Consider the following 7,522-nt stretch of genomic DNA (forward strand, 5'->3'; position numbering starts at 1 on the left):
TTTTTGTTTTTTTTTTTGAGACAGTGTCTCACTCTGTCGCCCTAGCTACAGTGTCATGGTGTCAGCCTAGCTCACAGCAGCCTCCAACTCCTGGGCTCAAGCGATCCTCCTGCCTCAGCCTCCCGAGTAGCTGGGACTATAGGCATGTGCCACCATGCCTGGCTAATTTTTTCTATACATTTTTAGTTGGCCAATTAATTTCTTTCTATTTTTAGTAGAGACAGGGTCTCGCTCTTGCTCAGGCTGGTCTCGAACTCCTGACCTCCAGGGATCCACCCGCCTCGGCCTCCCAGAGTGCTAGGATTACAGGCGTAAGCCTCTGTGCCTGGCCGCTAAAGTCTCTCTTTACTAGGTCTGGATTTGTTTTTTATTTGCTGGGGCTTGAAGGGGCTGCGTGAGAGGGAGGGCGGATCAGTGCATGTTTGGGCGGCAGGTGCAAGTGTGTGGGTCACCTGGCAGGGACCCATCTTGAACCAAGAGAGCTGTAGGCGAGAGAGCCCAGTAATGACTGGGGAGAAGGGGTCACAAAAAAACCAGAGAACCACGCAGGCACTCCGTGAGAAAAAGAATCAGCTTGGGAGTCCTCTACATCGAACTCACCAGTGTCAGGTGACAACTTTATCATTGGCAAGACTTTTCTGCCCACTGTCCTTTTTTCTGTTACGCTGGCTTGTCTCAAAACAGAATCTAGAGAACACGCGAGGAGGTGTAGGGAGAGAGGGGCCCAGTTGCTGACAGCAACACCATCCCCCGAAGCCCAGTGCTAGAGCAGAAGGGAGACGTTCTATGTTGGAGGACAGTTCTGAATCATGATATTACAACGCACTGGACTTTTTAAAAGTCTGAAAGTGGTGAGAGAATTTTTTACTACCTGCTGATGCCTGGAGTCAGGAGTCGGAACATTTATGTCCACAGAGTGGTTTTGATGAGGCAGTGTACACACAGGAATTTCATAATACTATATACAATGTCAACTGTGTTTTCCTCCCTTGGTTAAAATGAGGAAAAAGAAAAAGAGAATATATCCTAGCACTCTGGGAGGCCGAGGCGGGTGGATCGTTTGAGCTCAGGAGTTTGAGACCAGCCTGAGCAAGAGCAACAACCCTCCCCTCCCCACTAAAATAGAAAGAAATTAGCTGGACAACTTAAAATATATATATTAAAAAATATTAGCCGGGCATGGTGGCGCATGCCTGTAGTCCCAGCTACTCGGGAGGCTGAGGCAGGAGGATTGCTTGAGCCCAGGAGTTTGAGGTTGCTGTGAGCTAGGCTGACGCCACAGCACTCAGGCAACAGAGTGAGACTCTGTCTCAAAAAAAAAAAAAAAAAAAAAAGTAGCAGAAAATGTGGTCCCTTAAAAAGAAAAATAAAAAAAAAAAATAAAAAAAAAAAAGAAGAAAAGAAAAGAAAAAGAATATACTAATCAGAATGATTAAAATCAAGCTTTTTTTTTTTTCCTTCACCAAATACGTATTGAGCACCCAGTTTGTGCCAGGCACAGGGGATGTACAGCCGTGCATCCTGGATGTCGTCGGGGATGACCGTGATGGTTAATTGCACGTGTCAACTTGACTGGGACAGGGGTGTAACCGTTACTATTCTGGGTGTGTTGACATGTGAAGGTGTTTCTGAACGAGATTAACATTTGAATTTGCAGACTCAGTGAGGCAGACCTTTCTCCCTGATATGAGCAGGCACCATCCCATCAATTGAAGGAAGACCTGAATAAAACAAAACAGCTGGTAAGAGGGAACTATTCAGGCCTGACTGCTTCAGCTGGGGCATCACTTTTACCCCCTGCCTTTGGACTTGGACTTCAATGGAAATGTTGACCCCTCCTGGGTCTTGAGCCTGCAGACCAGAACTCACACCATCAGCTCTCCCGGACTCGGGCCTTTGGACTTGGACTGGAACCATACCATCGGCCCTCCTGGATCTCCAGCTCACTGACTGTAGATCTTAGGTAATAAATCTCTTATTATATACACACATACATACACACACATACATACACACGTCCTATTGGTTCTGTTTCTTTGGAGAACCCTGACCAATACAATGTCACCATCCTAAAAATCGCACAAATAAATGTAGGTGGTAAGTGCTATAAAAGCATATAATAAGCATAGTTAACCTAGTCAGGGAAGACAACTGTAAAAAAAAAAATATCTAGCTTCAGATTGGAATGGAAGGAGCCAAGAGCAGGAGCAGAAAGTTAGCAGTTACTGCGTACGTGCAGGTGAGATGACTGTTGCTTGAACAAATATGGTTATTATGGGTTTGGAAAAGGATGGGTTTGGAAGATATTTAGTACACTGAGTTGACAGCATGGTCATGGAATAGATATTAGGCAGGAGAGGGAAGAGTTTAGGATGACTTTTGGGTGTCATGCATGTGTTATTGGGTAGATGGTGGTCCCTTTCATTGAGAAAGAGGGTACTGGCATTTCAGCGTTAAATGTCATGAACTTGGTTTGGTTCAGTTTAAATGACAGTGTAGCATGCTGTTTTGTTCTAGTAACATCAATTAATAAGAAAGATAGTTGATTTTCTGGCTGGAAAACGCTTACCTCTGCAAAAGAAAGAGTGAAGCTGAGGGAAAGTAAACATTATAATAGGTCCCAGTTACTGAGTACTTTACATATTAAATAAGCCTTAAGTGCCTTAAATATTAAATTAGTATATATGTCACACACCACAGTATGAGGTCTAAATACTGTTATTATCCTGTTTTGTAGCCAAACTTCAAGATGGTCCTCAGTGATCCCACCTTCTGGTATTTGTGCTCTTCCTCATTCTCTCCCACAGTGAAAAGAGCTGACTTTTACGTAACCAATAGAATATCACAGAAGTGACTGAGTGTCAACTTCTGAGGCCAAATCATGAGACACATTGTGGCTTCCACCTTGCTCTCTTGACTTGCTCACTCTGGACGAAGCCAGTCGCCATCTTGTGAGGAAACTCAAACAACCCATGAAGCTTATGTGGGAGGAACTGAGGCAGTCTACCAACAACAAGCACCACATGAGCCAGCCAACGTGGAAAACCTAGGCACAGGCAAGCCTTTCAGTGACTGTAGTCCAGCCCACATCTTGATTGCAACCTCACAAGGAACCCCAAACCATAATCACCCAGCTAAGCCACTTCTGAATTCATGACCCAAAGAAACGGTGAGATAACATGTGTTTATTTTCTTCCACCACTCAGTTTTGGGGTGATTTGTTATGCAGTAGTAGGTAACTAATAGACTTCATTTTACAGGTGAAAAAAATAAATCCCAGAGTGGTTAAATAACTTGCCTATTATTATGCAGCCGAAAGTGGCAAAACCAGGATTTGAACTCACATTATCTAGTTTAGTTCCCTTCCCTAACCATCACACACTATGCCTCTACCACTTAAGGAAAATGAGGCATCACGTTCAGCATGAGGAATGAATGGGATTTTTAAGTGGCCAATAGGTACATGAGTATGTCTATTTGTAGCATTTTATTTTATTATTGTTACTTTTTCAGAATGTTAAATAGAGTCTATCGCTTAGAGTTGTTTTAGGCTCACAGCAAAATTACACAGACTATGAATATTATTTTTTACCATCAAGTTTTTCTATGTGTTCTAACTTATTCAGAAGTTGGTAATAATTGAATAATGTTTTATTCAAAAAATAAAGATTCCTCTGTGCTCTTTTCATTAAAATATTTTTAGGCAGGAGAACAAATTTTTCTTATCCAGATTTACTTCCCTTCTCCACTTCCCCACTGCTTAACATCTTAACTCCACGTGCTCATAAAAAGAAACTCCACGCCCTGACTATGTTCTTGCTCTAATCTACCTCCCTGGTTTTCCCTTTGCGTTTGACGTCAGAGGAATCCCCTTGCCATGTGCATGGTAACCACATTTTGTAGGGAAGAAATGACCCAACATTTACACGAAAGGGGGAAGTTCATCACTAAACCTTGTAATCAAGAGGAGTTGAGAGTAAGGTAGATTTAACTTTTAGCTTTATATATATATATATATTTTTTGAGACAGAGTCTCACTTTGTTGCCCAGGCTAGAGTGAGTGCCGTGGCGTCAGCCTAGCTCACAGCAACCTCAAACTCCTGGGCTCAAGCGATCCTCCTGCCTCAGCCTCCCGAGTAGCTGGGACTACAGGCATGCGCCACCATGCCCGGCTAATTTTTTCTATGTATATTAGTTGGCCAATTAATTTCTTTCTATTTATAGCAGAGACGGGGGTCTCGCTCTTGCTCAGGCTGATTTCAAACTCCTGACCTCGAGCAATCCACCCGCCTGGGCCTCCCAGAGTGCTAGGATCACAGGCGTGAGCCACCTCGCCTGGCCTTAGCTTTATATTAATAATTATCACTGTAAATAAAGGCTAATTAAGCCACCTACGCACCTCTTTCCTCTCTCTTCATTACCCCTAGGTTTTCATTATGAAAAAGTATGACTTCAAATGAGACCTAGAAGCATAATAGGCTGTGCTCCAACTTAAGAAAAGCACTTGCTGAAAGACAAGTCTTCATTACCTAAGGGAATAAATAATTGCCTGTTAATAAATATGTACTGGAATATTACATTCTCATTGGCATAAAGTGTATATTTTGTTATAATAGTAAACTAACGTCTATTAAAAATAGTAGATGAGCAATTTTTGACCAGTGTCTTCTGGAATAGTTTTCTAGCAGATTCTCCCTTAAAAATAGTGTTGCATCTGCATAAACTCAGGAAAAGTCTGGCAACCCCAGGATTTTAACTTGGAAAGATAAAGCAACAAAGAGAGACCTAGGGAGCTATTAAGGAAACATCAGTGTGACTCAGATTTCCTTCTGTCATTGTCTATTTTCAGGTTCAATTTTGTCTGAAAACATTGTGTGTGTGTGTGTGTGTGTGTGTGTGTGTGTGTGTGTGTGTGTGTGTGTTGGGGGAAATCTTGGAGCAAGCAGTTGTAGTCCAATTACTCTCCTTTACAGTGGACTGACTCACTGGATTCCTGACAGGATACTACTGTAAATACACTCTCTCTCAACTGAGTTGCTGGTAAGTATTGAGTGGCAGGCAGATAAACACTTTACACCCAACCAATGGCTGGAGTATACACTACAGTATACAGTCAGGCCAAGGGAAGGACAGCCACATGTGTAGAAGCTGAGGAACGAGACATGGATAGATCTGAATAGGAGGTTCTCACCTTGGCCCACATGTTGTCCCAGTGTGTTCCCAAGAGCAGGGCCAAGACACCCTCAAACATTTTATTTCTGCTGTGTCAGACCAACAAGTAACAGAAGTCCCAAATTACAAAGCCATGCTTGAATATGACAAAAACTTTTACCCCCCACATTTTAAAACAGATATAATAAAAAACAGAATTTAGACATTTTCTGTGAGATAAAATAAATTCCCTTTACTTTTTCTAGAACTTGATTAGTGCTTCTTGGTTATGATATTCTTTGGTATACACCTTGTTATTTTGAAAGAGGAGGTGCAGATCCATATAGGAAAAATTAATAAACAGAAATACAGGTTTAAATTATAGCTGATTATCAGAAATGCTATGACTACATAGTTTAACGTTAATGCTACCTATTTAGAATGAACTATTGTCTCAAAATATTTTGGTTGGATTTTTATTTTTTAAATCAAGGAATAGAAGAATCCAAAAGCCATTTCCTTCCCTAATCTTGTTTATATCTCTCAGTCTCTTACATTGAATGCTTTTAAATCAATTACCTGATATTTTAAAATATCCACCTTATAAATCAAGACTATTATAGGAATAAAGTATGTACTAAGTAATTGCTCCAAGGGAAAAAATAAAATTTTCAAGTTCTTTTACATTAATTCATATTTTATAAGGCAAGATCGGAGCTCTCCTATTAATTTTTTGAATGAACTAAAAATAATAGTAGGCAAAATTTTGACAATTCTTTCTGTTTATCAAACCAATGGAAATAGGCACATAGAAATTGACATTTAGTTCTATCTAAATCAATTGATATCAATAATTCAGCTTTGAGAAACCCAGGTAGGTTATACAAAAACTTACATGGGTTCTTCTATTTTTAAGGTTTCTTTTAAAAAGAAATTAATATTTGTCCAAAAATAATTCATTTTATCAGTGTCAGAATAAATTTCAAAATCTGAACATCTGGAAAGAAATGAAATGGCATTTTTTTTTTAGAGAGTGGGAATTTAAACATCTGTAAAATATTCTCCAACTGCTATCAGAGCCACCCTGGGTTCATGAGAATCCTTCTCATCCTATGTCCATACTAAGATTTTCTTGTTACTGGAAATATAGGCAGAATATAAGAAAACATCACTTAATGACTAATTAATAAATAGAAAACTCCATCATCAAATTAGAGAAAAATAAAAACAAACAAAAAATCTCAAGGCCCAACACATTCAATAATTATGTCTCATTTCATGAGTATTTCCAAGAGTTTCCAGCAATAATATTCAGGGTGACAGGCGGGTTGAGGCTCTGTCCACCCTCTTTCCAGGTACTACGGTAGCTTGTCCTTGAACAGAAGTTGCAGTGCCTGAGGTCGCTGGTCTACTCTGGGTAGGGTCGTCAGGCCCGAGAGAGGGGGAAAGGCTGCCTCAAATTCCACGCCCCGAGTCCAGGCAGAGGCTTGGGTTTGGTGGGTGGAAGATTGGGAGAGTGGAACAGGGGGCAGGACCCACAGTTGGTGAGCTGCAAGGCTACCAAGCAGTGGGGAAGGTGCACTCTCGAGGGTCTGTACTTGGCTCACAAGGATCCAGTGCCCAAGGGAGCGTGGCTGGTGTTAAATAGCAAAGAAAAACCACCATAACTGGGGTGGAGCAGATCCTCCGGAACAACTACCTTTTGAGTAATCACCCGTAGTAATGTTTTCAGAATTGTATTATCGACTGGTAAATTTTTCAGCAGAAACAGTAAACGTCATTTAAAAAACATGCGTGCTTATGGAAGGGGGCCATTCTAGTTTAGATTGATCACTCGGGCTGCTTATTCTCAGTTTCCTGTTCACATCCATCCTTCACCTGTCTCTGCTCTATTCTCTGTTCCAGGAGGCTGCCGTCCACAGACAGCATTGTCTGGGAGCCTTGCCTGCAGATGCCCAGTTACGATCAGCAATGTCAGTAGACAGTGTGCGATGGAAGATCCGGAGCAGAAAGAATTTGGGGTGTTCGATTCCCTTTGCTTCCTCTTTGCTGCAAGCAGTTTGGACAGAGGCTGCCCTTCTCTGCTCTCAGTCTCATTGAGATCCCCCTCTGCCACCCCTCCGTGGCTCACTGTGCTGTTCCCTCCTCTGGCTAGCTAGGAATTATGGTGGAAATGGCTTCCCACTGCCGCTGGTTCATGGGTGCTCCAACATCCCTTGTTAATTTTCTTAATTCCGCTCACACTCTGTGTACAGCCCCTTTCTCAAGCTTTCTTTTGCTAAACCCTTTGGGTCTGCCTTCTATTTCTGCCAGCAGTCTGATTGACACAGCACCTTTTGCTTATACAGCATACCAGTGGATGCAGTTCAAC

Source organism: Microcebus murinus, chromosome 17 (genome assembly GCF_040939455.1).
Source record: "Microcebus murinus isolate Inina chromosome 17, M.murinus_Inina_mat1.0, whole genome shotgun sequence".
Classification (NCBI taxonomy): domain Eukaryota; kingdom Metazoa; phylum Chordata; class Mammalia; order Primates; family Cheirogaleidae; genus Microcebus; species Microcebus murinus.